This window comes from Pieris rapae, chromosome 24, assembly GCF_905147795.1.
Source record: "Pieris rapae chromosome 24, ilPieRapa1.1, whole genome shotgun sequence".
Classification (NCBI taxonomy): Eukaryota; Metazoa; Arthropoda; class Insecta; order Lepidoptera; family Pieridae; genus Pieris; species Pieris rapae.
In genome coordinates, this window is record NC_059532.1 from 4,667,280 (window position 1) to 4,691,620 (window position 24,341).

Genomic DNA, 24,341 nt, shown 5'->3' on the forward strand with positions numbered 1-24,341 from the left:
TCAAAGCTATAGAATACATCCTTCTACTGAAACTTCAAAAAACTGTAATTTTTACAGATTCGCTTAGTTCTTTAAATGCCCTAGCCCGGTTCCCATTTGGATCACATTATCAATTCCCTGTCATTTCCGAAATTAGAAACTTACTATTGAAATGTTTGAAAGAAAACTATTCCGTATCATTTGCATGGATTCCTGGTCACTGTGGAATATCTGGAAACGAAAAAGCCGACCGTATTGCCAATGAGGCAGTGGATAGTGGAGATGTGGATATTTTTGGAAACTATGCGCATGACTTGATGGCTCTTTCTGGGATTTATCTCCGGAATTCCTGGACTGAATCCTGGAATCAAGATTGTTCAAAAGGTCGCCATTATCGTGCTATTCAACCTTCTATACCCATTAAGCCCTGGTTTTGGAGACTGAGATTCGGTAAAAGAGTTACAACAATACTGTCTCGTATGCGTCTGGGACACGTCTGCACCCCAGCTCACCTTGCTAAGTTTAATATTATTGACAACCCTACGTGCGAATGTGGATATGCTGAAGCTGATTTGAATCACATCATTTTTGTTTGTTCTCGGCGCGAACGGTCGGCTCTTATCGACGGTCTCATTTCCCTTCAAATTCCTTTCCCTTCATCCATATCCTGTTTACTTTCAACAATGAACCCACATATATATAAACTTTTAGCAGCTTTTATCTTAAGTAATGATATAAAAATTTAGATCTTATGAATGTATATATGTAAATATCTTTTCTTACACTCCTTTTATATCTATCTCTATAAGAATTTATCTTTTATTTTATAGATTATTTTCCTTTCCTTAATTCCGTTTCATCCGATACATTTATTTTACCCGTTTCCCTGTTTTGACCCTGGGCCACAATGCACAAACCGTGCGGGCCATAAAAAAAAAAAAAAAAAAAAAAAAAAAAAAGAATTTCTAAGAACATGGTGAATATCTTTTTTTTTTAATTTATTTATTAGCCGGATACAAAGTCCATTGGCACACTTAGTGAATGTCACAGCCAGTGTTACCAGAATGTTTTTTTTCTCGAATCGCCCTACCAGAGCGCGCGTGTAAACTGTAGCCCCATCATAGCGCACAGGTTATTAAGGCGGGAAAGTTGAAATAAATTCATTAATATTACTGCTTTATATCTATTAAATTCATACTATTAATTAACAATAAATTATTTTCAACAGAAAAAAGATTAAATAATTGTAACTGATTGTTGCTGTAAATTTTTTTTTTTTCTGCACAAAAATAATTTGCTAATTAAATGTTTCCGAAAAAAAATAGCCGAATCGGCTACCTGTAACCAGCGGATAATATAATAACGCCGCTCGTTAAGGGAGATTTTCGCTATTTAGCATATATTATTTCTCTATGGATCACGGCGGCAGAACCGCAGATAGTCTATCCAAATATAAAAAGTATTCTGTGCCTCCTGTCTAGGCACAGATTACAGATTACTTTTTATATTTTAGTAGAATACTAGTCTGTAAAATATGATTCCAAACGAATTTAAATAATTACAACAGAATAAATTCAATAATCTTGTTAAACGTAAATTAATCAAGTAAGCTTTCATAAATTTGACAATTATTTAATGAAATGAACCCAATCCTTTGGATTGATTTGCTCCAGCTCAAAAAAATTGTTCTTACTTAAAACTTGGCCATTAAAAAAAGATTCTTGCCCCTCTGCGTTATTCACTTGCGAATTGGCATAATGAATGGAAATTTAAAATGAATTTAACATGTTTTCTATTGACGTTCAGAACACACAAATAGGTGATGATACTGAAACAGATTTAGACCTTCAGGCCAAGTCTTCAGTATTTTTATTTGACTTTTTATAATTTTCCCACTGTATTTTTGATGAATTTATATAGAGGCACGTAATAAGATCTATTTTTAAACGTATCACTCAGGCGGCGGGAGGGATGTTGCACTGTCACTCTCACTTGATTTTGCACTATGTCATTAATTTCTTTTACAAGAATCAATCTGTCAAACGAAAAGCACTCACATAAATAAATATGATATGATCGATATCACCAACAGGATTGCAGAAGGTGCAGTGGCTGCTCGCCACTATGCCCAACCTAGCCAGGTGGGCCGGGACGGTGGAGTGACCAAAACGCAATCCGTTTATAGTCGTAATAAAGTCGCGACTGGCCATTTTCAGTTTGTTATACCATGGTGCTACAGGTAGATTTGCTTGAACATTTCTATACCATTTACCTCCATAATATGACCAGGTTGTTAATAGATTGATAACAGTCGGTCAGAGGTACTTTTACTATGGAGCTAACATCCAACATGTTGATTCCATTACGTGTAATTTTATCTACTTACTATCTCGTTTCCTGTTATGCCCCTATGTGATGGAATCCACATGAAAGAGACCTGTATACCCTTTTGTTCATAAATAAACAACAAATTTTTAAAAATTATACAAAATATAGTTTTTTTTAAAGTGAAATCTGAGATTGGTTATACTTAACTTAACTTTGGACTATTCTTAAACTGTTTGTTAAAATTAAGAAATTATTAAAAATATTTATATGTGCGATCCTCGAGGACCACATATACCTCTGCTAGGGTCCAGAAGAAGACTTTGACCAAACTTGGATTAGGGATCATAAACAGCACAAAGAGCTCATTTTTGCTACCATCTGTATACAAAGTATAGTAATTATTGTCGGAAAGAAAACTTAATAATTCACAATTGTTAAAAACTTTTTTAGTAACAATATTGGTCTCAAATATAATACAGGAATATGAGTATGAGTAGCATGTCCACTTTGATTGTTTAATAACTTTTTTAAAATCTTCATTCATTTGCAGTACAATGAGAGGGAGAACTGGGAAATAACCTCATAAGAGCTCACCTCCTGAAGTCAGCTGGGCCGAGCTTTGTACAGGAAAAGGTACTATTTTTTATTAGAACATTATCATTCTCTCTCTCATCTCTCTCTTAGCAGAGTCTTCTAAGACAAAGTGGCATTATTTTGGTTTCAACTTCCATAGTTTGTATGGAAGTTAAACACAGCCACAGAAATGATTTGCAGAGCTTTGTTTCGAATTGTCTAGTTTTTTTTATACAACTACTATTTGAGTTGGCTAACAACTTCTGGGACCATGGAGATTATTATTATACCTTATATACAAAGTTCTATCTGTTAAAAAATTAAATAACCATTGGCAAAGTATGCCTGGTATACTAATGTCAGAAAGAACTTGAACCAAAATGCCAGGGTCTACATTATCAAACGCACCTTCAACATCCAGAAAAACATAAACACTGGACTTATTATTATTGGCATATTTCAAATCTGACAAGAGAGATATGAAAACTAAATTATAAGGCGGCTAAATTATAATAACAATTACACTAAAGAAACATCAACGGCCAACCAAATTTTTCAGAAGTTTTTTATTTTTCAAATAATAAATGGCTGGCTCAGTTTTGCCAACCCCCAAAAACTAAAAAAACGTAGTACATAGGTATTTGTAGTCGATATTCTGTTGCGTAATTTTGTTTCTGCTGCTTTGTGGTACGCACAAAAGTTTTTTTACCAATACACACAATGTAGGGAATGTTTGATATTCGTCTCCATTTCTTAATTCGTGTACATGTTTCCAAAAGTCGATAATATCGGGAATTTTGGTATGGTCTAAAGATAAATCGACATTTCTTAACATTCGCCATTCTCTATACAGTTCCGATTTTATTACATTCTCACTGAAATAATTTCATAAATCGAAGACAGTTTCGTATATAATTCCTTGTTTGAAATGCTGGTAGGCACATATCAAATGATTCCAATTTTTTATCTGCGCTGCAGGAATATGTGCCTTTAAGTTGTGCTTTGTGAAAGTCTGTATTTGTGATGAAAGTATTAGCAGTATTGTATTTTTTAAAAACAATCGCAATTTTGTTGGCATTTACTCTATGTAACACTACGACACCTTTCACCTCCGAAGTAAAAATATTATTTAAGTAAACTGGGCTTTTATTTCCAAGTTAAACCTGTTGGTCCTGGCTTTCAACAAAAACTTTTGAAGTCTGTATTTGTACGTTCAGGATAAAGTCTCAGATAACCTGGCTTAAAAAACGGAATAAAGTCATCACATCACACCGCCGCCTACTTCAGGTCCACATTGCTTCGCACCTCTTTTACGAACAATTTTGGGTGGTTTCAGGGTTCCACCCGGGTCCTCCGGTTAATTCATTTTAGTAGTTAACAAAATTTACAATTAGTTACACTGACTAAAATAAGTTTTAGTAATATTTACACAGGATATTTTTACGAAAAACAATTAAAAAAAAATTAAATCGATCGCCACATTTGGAGTTCACGCCAAAAAAAACGAAAGTTGAATCATGGAATATGGAATAAGAATAACACAGAATTAATAATAAATGAAAAGTGGATACAGTCAGATATAAAATAAAAGCGGCAATATGTGACAGCTACTGGACAAACCACAGATGATATAATGATATCTTAGATATACTGCTGTGCGGAAAACAAAATTAAATGTGTTTCAGTATCATCACCTTTATATTTGTGTTTTCCTAATGAAATTCACACTCAAACCCAAAAATAATTTTATTCATATAAGTAACCAAAGACACTTCTGAACGTCAATAGAAAACAAGTTAAATTCATTCTAAATTTCCATTTTCCATTTCATTTCCATTTCCAATTCTGTAGTCCAGAAAATATGAACGAAAGAAATGTAAGTACTTAAAATCTGAAGGTGCAGAGGAAACCGACTCTGCTGAAGATGATTTTTAACGATTTTGTATGTCTTCTATAAGTTGTTTTGTAATGAAAATAAACTAATTTTATAATTTAATTTACAATATTGTTCTTTTATTCATATCATAAATCATCAAATCATATCAAAAAATATATTCTAGCTGTATACTTTCCATCTAAAGTAAAGAGTGACATAGACTACTGTTTTCTTAAGTAAAACATGTGTTTCCCTCGGTAAAAACAAAAAAAATTGTGCTCGCGGGCTGCTTGCCTAACCTCCTCCTATCTGCGGGCATAAAAGTCACATCGCTCCTATATTTCCTTGGGCGCGAGAGAAGGATAATTAAACAAACACACTTACATTTATAATATTAAATAGTGTGGCTGTTAGTGGTTTTCTGGTGGGTTGCGACGTCAAAATTGGTGGGTTCGTTAAAATTAAGTTGGCAACACTAGTCCACTGTCGACTGTCGTCTGTCGTCCATTATACATAACTTTACCGATACTTATGTCGTATTCTGTGTAGTGTGTACTGTGTGTTTGATTACACAATTGAATTGTTGGATATAGGTAGATTCCTGTTCAATACAATTTGTATTTAACAGCTAACTGGCTATAATCACGGAAGTAAGAAAAAATTGATAAAATATATTGCAAAAATTCGAGAAAATTGACTATATCCTGCAAATTCCATACGGACAAGTCTTAACTCGTGGGTCGTATTTTCAAGGTTGTTTTTCTTCTATCACTTAAAGTGATTAGAAACTATTCTTTTGGATTTGAATTGAATTCTTATAATTATATACGAGGTTTACATACATCTGTAAAATCAGTTTGAATGTAAAAAAGGGGGGAAGGATTGGGATACCGTTTTCTCTTTTAATTTATTGTGTTTGAACACATGCATAGAAAGTGTAAAGTTTATAATAAAACTACCCTGTTTGAGCCTCTTATAATTGTCAATAAGTACATGTACTATGTCTGGTATGTGTAGGATTTTTTCATTTTCATCTTCAAATTATCTAGATAGTCCTTTGGATGCATATTTGTGTTATTCTGCTTCATTCTCCTTTCCAATGTTCTTCATGGAACTTTGAACTGATCAGCTGCTAAAGATATGAATGATTTAATCATTTGAGCAGCTATGAGTGCCTCTTCTGTCTAATTTACTCTTATGGCAGCAGCTATTTGTTTGGCCTTATTAGACATCTTAATAACAAAGGAAATGAATATTATTTCGAGTAAACAATACTAATATGCAGTTGTTACAATATGGCGGTGTTATACCAACATAAATTTGCCATCTCTCATTTTCTGGTGAGATAGTCACACAAACACAAATAAACAAGCACTAATATTATAAGTTTAAGGCCCGTTCTAACAAGTTAACTATAAGCACAGGGGTAATTAATTAAATTTGTCTTTTAAAAGATGTGGTGGTTTGTTTATGAGTTATATCAGTAACACTTCATGTTTTTATTGTCAATTAAGACTGTTCAATGTTTTCTTACATAGAACTAAGCCTTTTTGCCTATGGGGAAGGGTAGTCCAGGAGGTGCTTCTTTAGCTACCATTTAAATGAATCCTAGGGAAGGTGTAAGAGGGCAGACCTCCACTTCTTGTGCCGCTGTTTTTCAATAACTTGAATATTATTGCCCAAGAAAACTGCAAAAGAAAGAAGATCTAATTTGTGTCAGTTCGTCTTGATTTTTTGCAAAAATAAGGCTATGAATGTATATTTTCTTACAAATATTGTACTTAAATGTGTGAAGGCCCACTTTCTTGGATAAGCGTTTTGATGCCTTGTTGTTAGTCTTCTTCTGAAGTTTTTGCCAATGTTCACAATTTTATTTGTTGTCCCGAATTACTTTGTTTTGTCTTGTTTACATTGCAGAGGATATTTTTTCATATGTTTTATGAGTAATACTTTTCCCAGCAAAGACATTGCAGTTGGGCAGTTGATCCTTAAGAATCACACCCATGCAGAAAGCTCCATGCTCTGCATTTTTCTGTCAGACTCTCAGTAGTTTAGACAAATTAGAGTCAAAATTACATGTTAAAAATGACTGTAGTAGCTTTCCAAATAGTAGTTTCAGATGGAGAAGAATGTGCTAGAAAAGTATAAAGTTATTCTTAATAGATTTACAATATTGTGTATACATTGATAAGATATCTGAAGACCATGTACCTAGATAGGTAATATTATTTATAATATTCATGGGTGAACTAGGGCTGGGCTTAGTGTGTGGTTGCTCGGTGAACTTAAATTTAATTTATTGAGGTATTTCAAATTTCTTATCCTTTTGTAACAATTTATTTATTTCCAGTAAATTTTCCTATCTTAACAGTTACAACTAATGCGATAGAATTCCATTATATTACCCACACCAACTAACCTACACACAAACATTAAAACATTAAAAAATTAAACTTAAATTCCTAAATCTAAATTTAAATTCCTAAACTGAAATTAAGAAGGATGCTTAGCTGTCTCATAGTGTGCGATATTGTCCATGTCCACTGGATTATTGAAGTATTGTTGATGTCGGAGAACTCGGTTTCATGAAGTGGTTTTAAAGATTTTGTAGAAGTGGTTAAGGGAAGGAACTGTTCGATGATATAATAATCAAGCTTATTGTTTTCAATGTGAAACTTGATTCAACTGAGTAACTCTCAGATGATTCCATAGAATAGGTATCATCTGTAATCATTAGGGTGCATGTAAAAGCATATGTATCAGGAACCAAAGTAGCACAAGTCTTATCTTGGATGGCCTATGTCTATTTTTTCTCACAATCGACAGCGACAATCTGGTTTCGCTCGTTCAACATTTAACGAATAATTGTCCTTATTATCATCATTATCACCATTATCATCATTATCGACTGTACAATCACTTAGTACAGGGCTTGACAAACCTCTCTGATAAGATATTATCGTCTTCTTCATTTGCCAAAATATATGCAGGCTTTTAAGGGGGTCGTTTGAAAAAACTGATGAAATAACCGGGAATTTAGAATCGACTCTACCTTTTGACAATTTTTGTGCGTGGTCCAAGTTGTCCTTCTATTTCGGTATGATGAACAGCACTTTAATTTTTTACAGTCAATAATCTGGTTTTCAATAATTCATATCTGTTGCTCTCTGGCGATAGTAAAATATGGCTGCTTGTTGTAGAACGTCTTCCGAGCTTTATGTCGACGAGCGACAAAAAACATTACAAACAAGGCAAACGGTTTTAACTACCTACCACACATAAGTACAATATTTCTGTGTAATAATTAATTCGTGTGGCTGACCTTAAGTACTAGGTAACGTGTCTTCAATTCATGAAGATGAACTTGCGTGGATGTTTTTAGTTTAAGGTGGTTGTTCTGTCAAAAAATTAAAATTTAGTTTAAAGAATATATTTAAAAAAAATTACAATGAATTAATATTACAATTAGGTTTTTAACCTTCGGTATACAAGGTGAAAAAAAATCCCCACCTATACAACGTGGGATTAAATTAACCCCACAAGGGCTTGCCTCTACTTTATGTATGCGCCAAGTGCAATAAGTTTGAATGAGTTATTTTATAGAACTACATCACAAAGTTAATGAATAAAATAAAAAATTTATTAAATTAAACATTTACAACAAATTTAAAAATCAACAAAAGTATTTCTTAAAATTAATACAATTATTTTACTTTATAAAACTAGATATTATATAGATATATATTATATAGACTTTATGCCTATATAAGGGAGATCATTCGTTATCCAAATCAGTACAATTTTGACACATCAAATTCGCATGTTCCTTACATTTGAAAGAACCGTTCAGAGTCTTCTTATATTTGTTTCTTGGACAGAAAGAACATCTCTGAGACCTTAGTTGCTTTTGTGGTGGTCCTGGAACTTCATGAAAAATTTTATGCACGCGTCTTCTTCTATCTCGTGGTATATGTGGATTGTCTTTCCTTTTCCTAATGTGGTCTTCGAGCAAAGAAAGTCCCAATTGCTTGATGAAGTTCTTCCTAAGATTAGTTTTCTTCCTTTCAATTCTGTTATTCAACATATACACAATAAAAGCATTTATACCAGCATGGGTCAACATGGACAAAATACGATTTTATTAGAAATGATGGCAAACAGGGAACGCAAATCTAATATTTTTTTATTCCCTCCGTAAATAGTAAAACTGTCAGACAGCGGCTCGCCGTTTACATCTGATACACAGTGGCCGTCGCTTCTAAGGGGCTCGAAGCTTGACGTGTTGCTGAAGACTCATTTTGTATAGCACGGTTGATCTTTTAATGTCTTCCTCGATAGTGGCAATTCCCAAATATTTAGGCTATTCAGAATTTCGTGTTAACCACGTTGCACTGTTTATAAAACTGATTTTTTCCCACTGCCTATTTATTATTTGTGTATAATTAAAATAATGTCTCGTTTTGAGTCAAAATAGAAATTGTCAATTTAGTTATACACCCAAATGCCACATGGTCAGCGTTGAAATCTCCAGCCACATATATTAGCTTAGGGCCTAAGCCAAATAGCCAAAGTGATATAATTAGATTGCCTAAGCCTTAGGCAAATCTCTAATTATATCACGCAGTTCTGAAGTTACATGCGAGCGAGGGCAGAATACACATAAAATCGTTTAGTGGTTACTTACATGTAACGATAATGCCACAGTCTGAATGTCTTTTTTTTATATAATAGGGGGGGAAACGATCCTGCGGGACGCCCAAAAGGCAGTCGTCGCAGCCCATAGACACCCATTTTTAGTGGGAGCGTTGCCGGCCTTTAAGGCCTGTATCTCGCAGGGAGGAACTCCGCCGGTAGTCGATTCCACATTTCGCTAGTTCGCAATATTCGTCGGCGTCTCGACAAAAAATCGATATTTTAAATAGCCCCAGAGAAAGAAATCAGCTGGTGTTTAATCTGGGGACCTAGGTGGCCAGGCTATGTCCCCAAACCTGCTTATGACTTTACCAGGAAATAAAGCCCTGACCCTGCTCATCGACACCCTAGCAGTATGAGCGGTAGCCCCGCCCCATCTTGTTGAAACCACGTTTCCTCATCTGGCCCGTTATTTTCTTGCATCTCCGGCACAACAAAATTGTTTAACATCGCTACGTAACGATGGCTACTAACAGTTACTGCGGTGCCGCGATTATCTTCAAAAAAAATAGGGTTCGATTATTCGTGTCGCAGTTCTGTTACTTAAACGGTTACCTTAGGACTCTGTAATTGCTTTTGATGTTGGTTGCTCGGCGACCAGTAGCGACAATTCTGTCGATTGACGTAGCCTTCGAGGTGAAAATGGGCTTCATCACTGAAGAAAACCTTATCCAGGTCATTTTCCGGTCCGAAATTCTCTAACATTTGTTCACAGTAAGTTTTTCGCTTTGTGAGGTCTTCGGGTTTGATTTTTTGGACTATTTGAACTTTGTATGGATGGAATTTAATTTAGCAGCGGCGGTGCGGTTAATGTTTTCAGCTGATCTTACGGGTTTATTCTGTCGACGATTTGTTTTGTTGATAATTTATTTCCTCTCCAGTAGTATTAGCCAGGTGACTGAGTCACTCTTTTTATTTTCTAGTACATTTTTATGTTCAGCAAGTCAGTTAGAAACTCAACTTCTCTGCTGAAATTGGCGATTCTTTCAGGTTATTGCGTCGACATTTTTTGAAGTTGAGGAATCCAAGCTCTTTCGAATCACAATAAAAAGATGGATTGGAATATAAGATACAGGGATCATTTATTCTACGTCATTAAATATACATTGTGAAACAGACCCTTAGCATCCTGTTCCTGCTCGAAATCGATTGTCTACGTCAGGTATTTTTTTTATATAGAACAGGGGGCAAACGGGCAGGAGGCAACCTTTGACTTGTTGAGAGACAAACTATTACGTGCAAATACGTTCGCGGCCCGCGTTTAAAAGTACGTAGTGCACTTTTAAGTTGTGACAATGTTTTTTGCGATAGATATTTCACATTAAATAATACGACAGTGTTATTATAGTACAATTTATTAAAATAGAAAAATTGTACATTAAATCGTTAAATTTGCAATTGTTACAAACTAGAAAATTTAAATACAATTTAATAGTAATCGAGCTATATTTATATGTCACTGATACAAAGACGTTAAGATTACACGAGTGTTTTAATATCTAATTATATGCAATTGCATACACTATTTAAACTCACGTCACGCAAATATGAAACTGAACCTGAAAAATAGGCTGGGAGGGCGATATACGAGCTAGGTTGATGGTTGACTTCCAGTCTCCGTGACGCTTATTCTGTTGGTGTGTCGGCTAGATGCGTATCGCTCGCTAGGGCAATATCAATGGCCTGTGAGTTGTGAGAAGAAATTTTTTCAATTAATTCGCCTTCCAATGAAGGAGATGGGGACCCCCATCATCGACTGCGGCCTCGAGTTGGGAGTTGGGTAAAAAATGTAACATTTCAATGGGCTAATTGTATTTCAAATACGAATCGACACTGCTTTAGCCACAGATGAAAGATTAAATGATACCAACATAATAAAATTTTTCCTCACAATATCAATTTGTTTGCTGCCGCAGAAAAAACTTAAGTCCGCCATTGTAGCGTGGTTTCGTTCCCCTCAACTTGTCTTTGCGTTCAGTTGCGTGACGTCACTTCCGCCTCCGCTAGCCATAGACTGCGGTCCGAAATGGAGAATGCTGTCCGCAGAAACCTCGGAATAATGATATCCGCGCTTTTTGATAGGAGTAAATTATTTTGCCAACAATCATTTTGATCTGGATGTGATAGATTGGAGGATTCGTAGAGACACAAGCCTCGTTGCTAGGTCCAACTTCACAACATCATTTTCCTCAGGCAGGTCTTGCTCATCTGTACTTTTTTTGTGACAATAATATGCAATTCTTAGTATAAAAATGTTTTCATTTTGTATATGGCGTTTGTGGGCTATAAATTAGAGACATCATGCGATATCAGGTTGTCCCAAGTATCTATTTGTATACGTTCCATCCGTTAAACCTATTCAGCAGCCTATCATAGGCTTGTTGTTGTTGAGAAAGCCCACAACGTAAGTCATAATAAATATTGACCGAAAATTTTCTCGCGTTAGGTTAATTTTCACGTGTAACAAGAGTTTTAGATTTGCCGCCAATTCACAAAAAAATATGACAAACGAATGAAATATACTACATTTGGTCACCAAAGAGTTCTAAAATTGAAATTCGAAAAAGTTTTCATAGCAATCTCTGTACTATTGAGTATCCATCCGCCAACGTGTCTGTAGCCATTTCCTCGGAGAAGCTTTGTCGAGCCTTTAACATTTGATATAATTCAAACGACGTGACGCTTACTTTGCCACACGTATCTACGTAAGGTCTGCCTTTAATACCATTGACCTCGATAAACACCATGGTACGAGATCCCTTTTCCAGCTGTATTGATGGCACAGAATCCCAAACCACCTTTGTCTGGCACCTCGGTCTGTTTATTGTTGCATATCTTCCTGTTTTACTCCGATAAACCCCCGGTTTTCCACAACCGTAACACGAAAAGTTCACATCTTTGAATCTAGATGGCGCTGTATCCGTTTGCTCGTTTCTAGCTTCCATAGTGTTCTTTCTATATTCCTCTAAGACGTGACCTAATTTCTTGCAGAAATTACACCGTACCACCTTTCTTGTGTGTGTCGTGTGGCCTCAGCTTTACAAGTTTCTACGGTTTTCTCGCTGGTGTCTATTATATTTACTTTTCCTGCTTTCTCTTTTAGTAGAGCCTCCATGCTTGCTTCAAAATGTCATCAAAATCCTGTTCCTTCTCCCTAGGTACCCTCTCTTTTATTTGAAGGTTTAGCAATCCCTAGACGATATTTAGCTGCTACTTAGAGTTCAGTTGTTCATTGCTATGTAATTCTGAGAACAACATCCTCTTTCTTGTGATGAAATCATCTGTAGATACGCCAGGTGCTTGCTTCATTCCACAGGCATCTAAATAAATTTCATATGCCGGTTTCTCAAAGCATCCTCGAAATCCTTCCACGATATAATGGTAGTTTTGGTTGCCACCATACAGCCGCATTCTCACGTAGGATAAGAAGTCCATCCAGTCATCAGTATCGCTGATATTCCCATGGATTTATTGTAGTCTAGGACAATGCTTGACTTAAATGTCAGTCGATTGTGTTTTTGTCGAGATCTGATTTGGAGGTAATGGTACGGGATCCAGCTATGTTAACATCTAGCCATACACATATCGACAAATCCGAACAGTAGCTGGCCACTTCACCTTGTCGAAGTTCCGTTTTCGTCAAAGGCTTTAATGAAGCCTTCAGGTTCCGTAGCAGTCAGTATTTTGTCATTTTAAGCTTTGCGCTAATAATAGGCAATTGTAAAAATATTCCATAGCTAAAATACTTCAACTGCGTTAACTGAAAACTTTCATATTTAAGAAACATCAACAGCGTTCGTAATATCTTTACCGTAAGCAACTTGCCTGTCTAGGTATCTCTTCACCGCTCCCCCTATAGCATCAGCAACACCTTTTCCTTGTCAAAAAAAATACAAAGTAACATTAACATTATATACGGAATAAAAATGCGAAATAAGGTAAAAGTTATTCTTTTTGGCGGTATTATGAAGTGGGACCGTCTGAAAATATGTGGATTGTTGTAAGATTGGCAACTAAGATTTTACCTAAATCTATGATCGGTTTTAAGTGCGCCCATATTGCAGGAGGCTGATGCACATTAGAAGGCGAGATTGTACAAAATGATTTCTCTCCAGCCTTAAAACATGACACCGGTGTGTAACGTAACTTGTGTCTTTGACTGTACTTCTGATATTTTCCATTCATAGTTTTGAGAAAAATCGTAATGAATTGTTATTTTGTCATCCAATAATTATTAATACAATCTGAATACCATTTCAATTGGTGTGATGAATTAAAACTGTGTTTTAACAATTCCTCAGATAAATCCTCTATATTTATTTAGTATTTCTGATAGAATGAAGAGATGCTGAGCCAAATGAGCATACTCCATTAAATCGGCGTCCAATTGATTATCTTTATCTAAAATTAATTTTACATATTTGTCAATTGATTCCTGATTATTTATAAAACGGTTAGAATAACTTTATTTCTCATATGAATTAAAAAAATTCGCTTACTGAGAAAAACATTACAAGACTAAATAATTATTACTAAAACGCACAGAAGGTACCTATACAAAAATTCACAAAACAAATACAGTAACAAAAATGCAAGTAGGCACAACAAACTCGAAACGGTCAACCAAGCAAAACATAGGTTTAGGTTTATATTTATAATGTTTTCTATATGTTTGGAACTTTGGGCAGTCCATTCTTTGTTTAAACTTATTCGGGTATTGATTTCAGACTCTATTGTTGCATCATTTTCTTGTAACAAATTAATAGTATTTTCCTGTTTAATTGCAACAGTATAATCTTAATTACCAGAAATAGATTTAATTAATAAACAAATAGAATAATAACTATAGATGCAATGCCTTTGAGTCCTCTTTTACAACGATGACATTGAAAAAGCACGAAGCTGGCCATATATTTTTATAAGTTTACTTTTCAAATGTCCTACATGAGCTAAACATAGATGTCTTATTACTTAAATTGCCGACTTGAATTTTTTTACCTATTCTATCTGAGATTGTATATTATCTAAATTTATGTAATTAAAAATGGAATGATAATGACAAAATAACCTTAGCAGGACCTAGTTTGAATGGAAGTAGTCCTTGTCCATTGTCCAAAGATTCAATTGTCCTTGAGTCTTATGTAGAAGGATCATCAACAAAATTGGAATCCTATAACGAGGTGAGATCTTTAGGGCTTCGCTGAAGGCGTGATTTTGCAATAGGATTTCGTTTTTCCTTTGTATAAATGTGGATAGGAAGGTGAAGTTCTCAGCAGCTTGTCGAGATGCTAAAGGATTACGAATAAACACTTGCTGGTCAGTACAAGTAACAATATTCTTTTTCTGGTTCACTGTTATTATCCTAATTTCAGTCAGTTGTGTTCGTTCGTGTAATTAAGTCTCGTTTTAATAATAATAATAAATCATTTATTTGCAAGAAATTGATACATACATTTATACCGATCAATTATAAAAAACACACAAACATAGGCATGCAAATGATACATTAGTTTTCATCAAGTCATATAATAATAACATTATAAGCTATTTACAATGAATTGTTGTCAAACTTATAGTCCAAATATTCGCCCAAGCTATATAAACATCTTGACTTATTAATACTTGAGACATTCGTTTTCTATTGTCTTGAGAATATTGTTGTTATAAATTTTCAGTTAAGTCAATGCCAATAGGGTCACGTGGGTCAAAATGTCCCGTAATGCGGTCTAATGGCCTACACTTCGTTAAACTATGAATTGAACTATTATATGCTAAAATAGAATAAGGCATGAGATTGACTGCCGGTTCATTCTGTTTCTGTAACTTTTATATTCTTAAATATTCAAGAATATTTGAATGAAATCTTTCAACAATTCCATTATCATTCGGTGAACGAGCTAAAACTTTATGATGCTGAATTTTTTTATTAGTACTTAGGGGAAATAATCGTCCATAGGCAATGGCGTTGGTTCACGTTCAGCAGTAGGAGTAGTGTCTGGAATCTGAAAAGTCGGAGTCGAGGAATGAGGAGACGGCGTTGAGGTGTAGTGTGACTGAATAATTTTGGGTACAATACCCATAACTCGATTATTTTCCTGGGTCAGCTTCAAATATCACATTGTTAATCGCTTGCTTGACGTATATTAAAGTGCGTGAATCATATTTACGGAGTTCATTAGCAATGTGCTGGCCGTAAGAAAAATATGGGTCAGCAGATGATGATATCCAAATATGCACTCCGCGCTCTCTTTCAACTTAAACCTATACAGGTAGGCAGAAAAGCCTCCGTGAGTAGCATATATACGCCGGTTCGGGAACACTTTGAAACCGGTGTAATTTGAGCTCTGTGTGGCAGGTGTTAGTGGGTGTTTGAGGGTTCAGAAAGAAAGAGGAAGAAATAAAATAAATTTCTTAAAAAACACTGTGTTTTATTTAATTTTATAATGCCTCCAAGCTTAAGTGGTTATACAATCTTCAGGACAAATGTATCTTTTATCATCATTACCACAGATGACTTTTTGTCTGAATTTTTTTGTAAAAACATCATGCTTATCATTAACAAACGTATGCATGTTATCATAGAGTTTAAAATCGAAATCAAGGGCATTCCTATAATTGTCAAAGTTTAATTTTCTAACGATTGCAGCAGATGTGCCTTTATTTCTTTTTTTAAATCCTTATTGTAACGTTGTATCACTGTAACAGGAGTTTCAGAAACATAACTGCTTGCCACAGAAACCATTTTGTTGTCATGCCATTTGACAATACAGACTTTGTTTATATTGCATACTACTCGTGAATAAAATCCGCGGCCTTTTTTTTGAGGGCTTTATCAGGTATATGCTTTTGTTCTGCACCACGTAGTCTATTTGACCTTATGGTGCTAAGGAGAATATACCCATATTATATCGGAGCATATGTATTAGCTCTAGACTGGTGAAAAAATTGTAAAAGTACACAAGTGAACATGCTGGATCGGGAATAATGAGAAGACGACTTTTGCCCCAAAGCCCAAACTCATTTCTTCTGGTCAAAATAGGTGGTATCTGAAAGTGTCTTCACCTCCATATACGAGAAAATCATAAATGAAGCCCGAAACGCCAGCTCTAACAAATATTTTGTACCCCCATTTGCGAGGCTTGCTCTTTATGTATTGTTTTCGATTACGGGCTTTTTTGCCCTTATATGGCACCATCATTTCATCAATGCTGAAAAGTTGTTAGTAAAGCTAGCAGTGTGTACCATGAGATACATATCAAATATATACAGAATTGTTAGTTTCTTGGCAATGTGCACGAGGAGATACATTCCTTAAAAAAGTCACATGAAGCATCAACCAGACAATTAAAGAACGTCGAAAGCAAATATTTTAGTGCTAAATATACCTATAATTAATAACACATCCACTCATTCAATACATAAAAACAAGAAAAAATCATAACTTTTCTACCTTTTTGCGAGGCAACTTGTCGGATCTTGAACTAAAGTGAAGATTGACAGCTTATCAGTCTTATCAACACAAAAAGTTGCGTTCCGAAACTAATAAATGGCCTAAATATTCTTAAAAAAATATCATGGTTTCGCTTAAAAATAATAACACTAGATTTTTTTAATTCTGGTGTATCTCTACAGATACACTATCAAGAAAAGGGTTAATAGTCAAGTGACTATCATCATCATCATCTTGTATAAAGTAACTGTACATTATTGATCGTAGACCTATAAACTCTCTGATAATGCGACCATTCCTTTTTAACACATTACACAATTGTGAGATGAAGGTATAAGGACGTTTATCGTTTGCACCTATTATTAATATTATAATGTCTTTGGGTTTAATGATGGACTTATTAATTTCTCTAATACAGCTACTAAAAATCTGCGCACTCGTAGCATGGAGCTTTATAAACGAATTTTGTAATTTCGTTTGTAAGTACGTTATTTTGTAATTTTCCTTTATATGAGTATTGAAATTCATACATGACATATTTTGAAAGTTCTAAAACAGTGAAACCAATGTAAATAGGTTTATCATACTTTATTTTAGTTTTATTCATTTGCACAGCTACTAAATTCTCAGAGAAAATTATCCTTTTCCTGAAACTCTTCACATTTCCGTAACATTTGGGAACAAACCTCTTCACAGAATGAGCATAAATTCGTAGAAAGGTCTAAAGTCACATTCTTTGTGTTGAATGACTTTAGATCTCTAACCATCTCTTCTTTCCTCTTGTCCACATCCATGACAATCATTACATATGTACAGAAAAGTTCAAAGTTAGTTTTGATTTGTTTGTATGTTTTTAACTCGAGGGTTGCACATTTCCCGATGCTCCAGCCAAGTATAGCTTAGGATCCTATAGTGTTGATGATCCATTGATTCTATAGGACACAATTCTACACTGGAACGCTGAATCTAAATGTAATGATGAATCTTGCTTACATAATAACTTATGACGTTTTGTTCTTGAGTGAGCAATTAATTGATCGTTTGCGACTGCAACACTACAGAAAGGGCACTCGTGCATTATTAAAAAAAAAACAAAATTAACCACCTCACAAAAGAAGGTATACTAATAAAAAAATCTTTTCTTTTTATCTGACAAGGATGTGGTAAAGATAAAACAATGTGGTTAGGTGTATATGTAATTTATTTCATAATAGGTATATATATAAACATATTTTTTTAAATAAACATGAATAAAACAAGTGCTCTAATGTAAAACATTTGATTTCAACATCTACAAGTGAAGTTTGATCATATATACTATCTAGAAGATTGGAGGCTTCATACAATGTTTTCACTTGGCTAAGCTTAAATCTTTTTCTAAAGAAATTTAAACGGTTTTCATAGTAGAATTTAATTCTTAATAATTGTTGAAGACGTAAGTTAAGACAATTCATCATTACATAACCTCATCGATTGAGTTTCAGTGAAAAAATTAATAGATTTTTTTTCACTACTCCCCCTTTATATAACCAAATAAATTGTTTTTTTTATCAAAATCTTTAATTTTATTTATTACATTACTATAACTCAAGTCGGTGCTAAAAAAATTTAAATGGTAGTCCGTGAATATTTTTTTCACAAAATACTACTTCCCTAGTTTTTCGTTTAGATATTAATGAATCGGGGAGCTTCACATGTAATAAAGTTACTTCATTTCTATGTAAATCATAGATTGCAAGCTCTTTAAAGTAAATAATCCTCAATTGGAGATCCATCTATATCAATCAAATATCGAGCATTAGTGAAATCCATTATTACCTAGACAAAAAGATTAAACCTCTATCCCTGCACTTAAACACACTAATAATGTGTTTATCAGAAGGTTACCTACTCTTTCCGTGAAGTTTTGTGTAAAACACTCACTTAGGGTTTCATTCAAATGCTGAATGAAGATCACATCCACATTTATATTACCTAAAGTGTCTTCCTGATGCGCTGCAATAAGATCCCAAAGCCGGATCACCGCGTACACTTCTATATCACCAAAGTTGCTAGCTTGGTATAATTGCGTAAGTATTAAGTTTACATCTCCATGTAGTTTTATTAGTGATACACTGTGTCCACAACTTCAACAGTCTGTTGGTCGATATATACTGAATCCACTCTTGCTTGCTCTCATTTAGCATTGTCATATAAGTGCACTGGGTTATTGTTCATCTCAATCAGTCACACTGCAATTAAAAAAGACATGGTGATTTATTTATGGCATTTTCAATGTATGTAGTGTGTGTGTCTGTAAGTTATTTTCTCTTGCTGGATGGTTGGGGTTTGATTATTCGGCGGTTGACCCTGGGCTCCTCCTCAAAGTGTATAATCCATGATCTTCTGCTTGGCCCTTTATTTATTAAATAGGGCTCCTCCGTCTGAATGTATTTAAACATATCTTCAATTAGGTCATCGAAACGGTAAGGTACTGTAAGAATGAACCCATTTTCCAGGTGCACTATGGTTTGCATACTGGATGCATGAAACTTTGAGGCGAGCCTTTTCACCCTTTTTGCCGAAAGTGTTGAGCTTGGCCAAGGCGGTGGTTGCAGATGAAGACATGATTTTTGAAAGTTGCATTTCGGTTTTCTGAGTAGGTAATGCACTAGCACACTAGTTATGGCGAGACTGAAGAACACTGATGTTTGAGTTCGTATTTATGCCCCCTGTTCCCATGTTATCATTATACATATTATTCAAACCATCAACCACTTCCACCTATTGATAACTTGCTATTTTGCTGTAGTTAGGAAAACCACAGAAACGGACTCCCACATTGATAAGGAATGGAAGCGAAGTGTTCTACACTCACAATCAAACATTCCCTTGATTTGTTTTCCAACTAATGTTATTAGGTATTTTAGATAAACACCCAGTTCCATTGATTTCACCGGTTTTTAATTTATCCAACTGAACATAGCTCCAAAATATTACACCTTCCAGCGTCATCTTAAATTGTTGGCATGATTCACTTTAAGGATAAGATGTAGTAGAAGTAGTGGTGGAAGAGGTTACCGTCTCCAACAATGTTACTCTTTTAGCCGATTCATTATCTATTTCTTTACCCCTAGGAGCATGATGACGATGAGAACTATTAGTTCTATGACCTCTTGGTACTTTTACAGTTATTTCCAAGCCTCTCTCATCAGTGAACTTCTGTTCAAACATATCAGATGACCATGATTGTTCTAAGCTATTTGTTACTTTACTGCTTCGCTTTGAACGGCTTTTGACGTAGTGTGTGATTTCCAATTTATACAGTAATAGTTGATTATTATTAAGTCCCTCTGAGAGAGCGGCGCCGGTTGCGCGTGTTGTGTAGACTGAGATTGCTGAGGTTGATTGACGCCAGGGGGCGTCGTCTGCGCGCATACGCGCTTAGGCGCCGACCCGGCGGCGTCCTCGTCTGAGTCCGGCGGCGGCGGGCGGCGTAGAGCTTGATGCGCTCGTTTCACTCTAACGAGCGCATCGTGTTCGTCGCTCGATAGCGGCGAAGTTAAAAGGCCCTCGTTTAAAAGGCGCCTGCGCGTCTGCGACAGATACTCGCACATGGCGCGCGCGAGTCCGTCCGTTGCGAACCGGCCTATGAGCGTCTGCGCAACAAACAGCGCATCCGACTCATAGCCGGCACGGGGCGACACGGGCTGCGCCGGGCGCAGGTCGCCTTCTAGGAAGGCCAGCAGCTCCGCCGGGTCTTGCCCATGGGCAATACTTTCGTCTTCATGGATTGATAAAGTTGGTGGACTCACCGTTAGGTGCTGTTGCTCCGGTGGCGCCACCATTGAGGGGCGTGGCCTGTGCGGTGTTGCGGTGAGGGCGCTCTCGCCATCGCTATACCGCGACGAGAGCTGCGGCCTCGCATCACTATCACTGAGCACATTTAATAGGTCCTGAGTGTCACTATCACTATAACCCGCGAGGGGGGCTCGAGCGCCAGCCGGGCGCGAGTCACCAGCGACCTCGGGGTCATTCTGCGACGCAGTGTACCGCGGTAAAGTTTTTTCCGCGGGGGCGGGGTTGTGGGGGGCCGATACGGCGGGGTATACAATCGAAGTATACCGCGACGAGAGCTGTTTCTTAAAAACAGTTGTCTCGCCCGGTTCTTCGGCTCCTGGTCCCGGGGCTCGATCGCTGCGCGAGCGAGAGCCGCTCAGGGACCGGTCAGCCATGCGCGACGCGGGAGCACTGTGTTCTGACGATGACGACGGCGGCGGCGGCGCGGCTCCACCGCGCGAGCGGGAGCGTTCCTTGGCGCGCGGGCCAGACGTATCGCGGCGGGATTTTCGCTCCATGACGGGAGCTGGAGTCTGCCAGGCACAGCCTGGACACCTTAGCGCCTCCCGCGCATGCGCATCCCCGGTGAGACCCTCTGGTGGGAAGCCGGGATAGACGCAGCGCGTTCGTTGCTTCGGTGTCGGCGTAAAACGGGTGCAGGCGGCTACTCAATGGTTTCTGCGTATGTGTTTTACAATTAAAACAATAGCAGTATTAAAAACGCGTAGAGGCTCGTGTGCACAAGGAGGCAGACGACCGTACGATTTTTCTAATTCCCGCGCTCTCCACGCTATATCTTCCTCCTCCTTCGTTAGCTTTATCCCTCTCCGCTTAGCAACAGTGAGAAAGCGGGGATCTGTCAGTTGCAGAAGCCCCACTCCGTTGGTCTGTGGGCGGGGCGTACTGTGTGCGATATCTCCCGCGCGTTGCTGTGAGCCTAGTACATTTCCCCCACTCCTTGTAGTGCCGTGCGCAGTCGGCGTGGTGACGTAAGCCGGCGCGACGTTGGTGCCGTGTGCAAACGTCGAGACTCCCCCACTCCGCGGCACTGGTGTTGCGTCATGTCTCGCCAGACTGGGCGTTGGCCGATGCTTCACGCCGCCGCGATTCCCGCGTCTATTCTTTTTTGCGGATTTCTCCCCCAGCTTTTTCGGATCAAAATCGAATTGCATGAAGGTTTTATTTACAGTTCACGCACTGGATTTTTTCGGTTGAAATAATGTTTAAAATGTCAATTATTTCAAATACTCCGATTCTCTGGCACTTGTTACATTTTCTTTCGATTCCCATGAGATTTTTCGGCGAGGCCGTGGCAATCGTTATTTCACATTTTGGTTCGATCGCGAGCCCGACTCGAGCGATCCACGATTTAATCACTATCTTCACGATTGTAACTTTTTTGCATTTGTCGCATTTTAATTGCGTCGTATTCATCTGCGACGCGCTCCATGTTCTATTCCCCACTGGTAGATCATTGTTGCAATGATAACATTTCACTAGTCCGAGTTCTTTGTCCCGTCCTTCCCAGATTATTTTCTTTAATCCCCCGTCACCGGGTTTCACAATTATATTCTCTGCCGCACTATTCATGTCCGACACTCCACTGGTCGTAGCACTATCCATTTCATAGTCTTGGATTTTATTCTGTTGGGCGTCAGGGCGTGGCCCGTCGAAGGCTCTCTTCTCACTTATTATGTTATTTTGTCCAGAAATTTGGACCTCCATGGCCCCAGGGACAGAGCCCTGGGGCTGTAGCACGTTCATTTATTTAAATAGTCTCACTTTTATAATAAAGTCTCACTACACCGTTCAATATTCGCAGCGTCTGTCTGACCTCAATACGAAATCAAGATGGCGGCGTCTGAGCGCAGGCGTTCGGATCGACGGAGCGGGAGCTCCCACCAAACACGTCCGTACGCTACGAGAGCTCGCGCGCGACTTATCAGAGAAGCCAACTATCAGACCACAATGGTCAGAAGTAAGGTTTGTTATTACTGATTTAGAAACACATTTGTCACTCAAAAATATGTTATCTAAACAAGTCGCTGAATGGGAGGTGATTCTAGTTGGTTCAGAGAATTGGTTTACAAAATTCAAACATTTAAAATTTGAAACAAATCTAGCGCTTACTGAACTACTTTCAAGTATGTTTATGTTAAGGTCTCCGCAAATGATGACCGATTTTCGTTTACTAGTCAGTCTTTTAAGTACATCTTCCATTACTGACTCAAATTTGTAGTAATCCCCGGAAGGGGGCCGGTACACGCATACTATAACATAATTCTCCAGTTCTACACAAGATAATTCAATAACACATTCAATTGATAGACTTACAATATCCTTACGATCTTTGTATTTGACACAACTATTTACTAATATTAATGAACCACCACGAATAGTATATATATAATATAATATGCTACACAATTGGAAGTTGTCAATGACAACAGTTTCATAACTTCTTAGCTAATGTTCTGTCATGTAAATAACTTCAATTTCGCGACTTTTTGTAAACAGTTCTAATTCTAATTAATTGCCAGCCAAACCTTGTACATTTTGATAAACAATTCTTAATAAAACTGGCTTGGCTTTTGTCTTAGGTCCTAGTTTAAATTTGTAAAAGGTACATTTTTCGTGGCAGTTTTACTATGTGTCACCGATACCTTTTTATTATAATCACAATCATATTTCTTTATCAATTTGACAGTTTCTTTAAAATTATATGCTATAACAGCTTAGCAATTTGTTCTTTTTTATTTTATAAGAAAGATACAGTGTATATCTTTGGTCAGTGTAAATTTAGTATTTAGTAGTTTAGTAACAAACGTGTTACAATCAAAATATAAAAAATACGTCACTATGAAGACATGTCAGATGGTGCATAAATTGATTTAAATTATAAATCTGTCGATTAAATTTATAATCTTGCATATAGAAAAGAACACAGTGTTATTTTACATTTTTTTTTCTGCCAAACTCCAAAAGTTTAGTGATTGTTTGAGTAATGTGGGTTTTTTTATTCCCCATACTGTCAACACACAATAATATTTATTAAGAGCTGCTACCTACACAATGATAATTTAATATTTTAACAATCCCTTGAGTAAGACATTCCAGGTAAACAAATAATGACATTTTGAGGTAACTCATACCCCAATAACTGTCCCAGCCCATGCCCTAAGGCCTAACCTATCTGAAAATATGTAGGTATTATTATTTCTTTGAGTGTTTGAACTGCTTGTAGGATAAAACTCTGGCACATGGTACTTTGGTGATGAATTATCTCTATTCAGCTGTGAAGGAACTTGGTCATTATAAATTAAGTTATTACTTTGCTCAATAGCACAAGTACAATGCTTACTGGTGAGAGATGCATACCTCTCAGTACTATAATTACATAAATCAATGATGTCATGCCTTGACACAACAAACAAAAAAAATATAGACTTAGTAATCTATATTTTTTTTAAACATGCCATGATGATTATGACATTATTATTTATACATTGCTCCAGTTAATTAATTTTAATATTTAACTGTTTACTTATGCTCACATATGAACATTGACTTTCAATTACATTTTCTTTACAAGTTTTCCATTTCTGTTTTAATAATGTATGTTGT

At 36.5% G+C, this 24,341-nt stretch overlaps 1 long non-coding RNA gene across 3 annotated transcripts; it reads left to right on the forward strand.

Moving 5' to 3' along the window:
* The first annotated feature begins 1,485 nt into the window (after window positions 1-1,485).
* LOC111001588 lies at window positions 1,486-24,174 on the forward strand. 3 transcript variants are annotated; one of them, XR_006751011.1, is made up of 3 exons: window positions 1,486-1,584; window positions 2,072-2,218; window positions 2,858-4,018. It is a non-coding gene; the product is annotated as an uncharacterized LOC111001588 (long non-coding RNA). The 3 variants fall into 3 exon arrangements; XR_006751010.1 differs by lacking the exon at window positions 1,486-1,584 and adding an exon at window positions 22,540-24,174 and having other exon boundaries at window positions 1,692-2,218; window positions 2,858-2,940; XR_006751009.1 differs by lacking the exon at window positions 1,486-1,584 and having other exon boundaries at window positions 1,688-2,218.
* The last annotated feature ends 167 nt before the right edge of the window (window positions 24,175-24,341 follow it).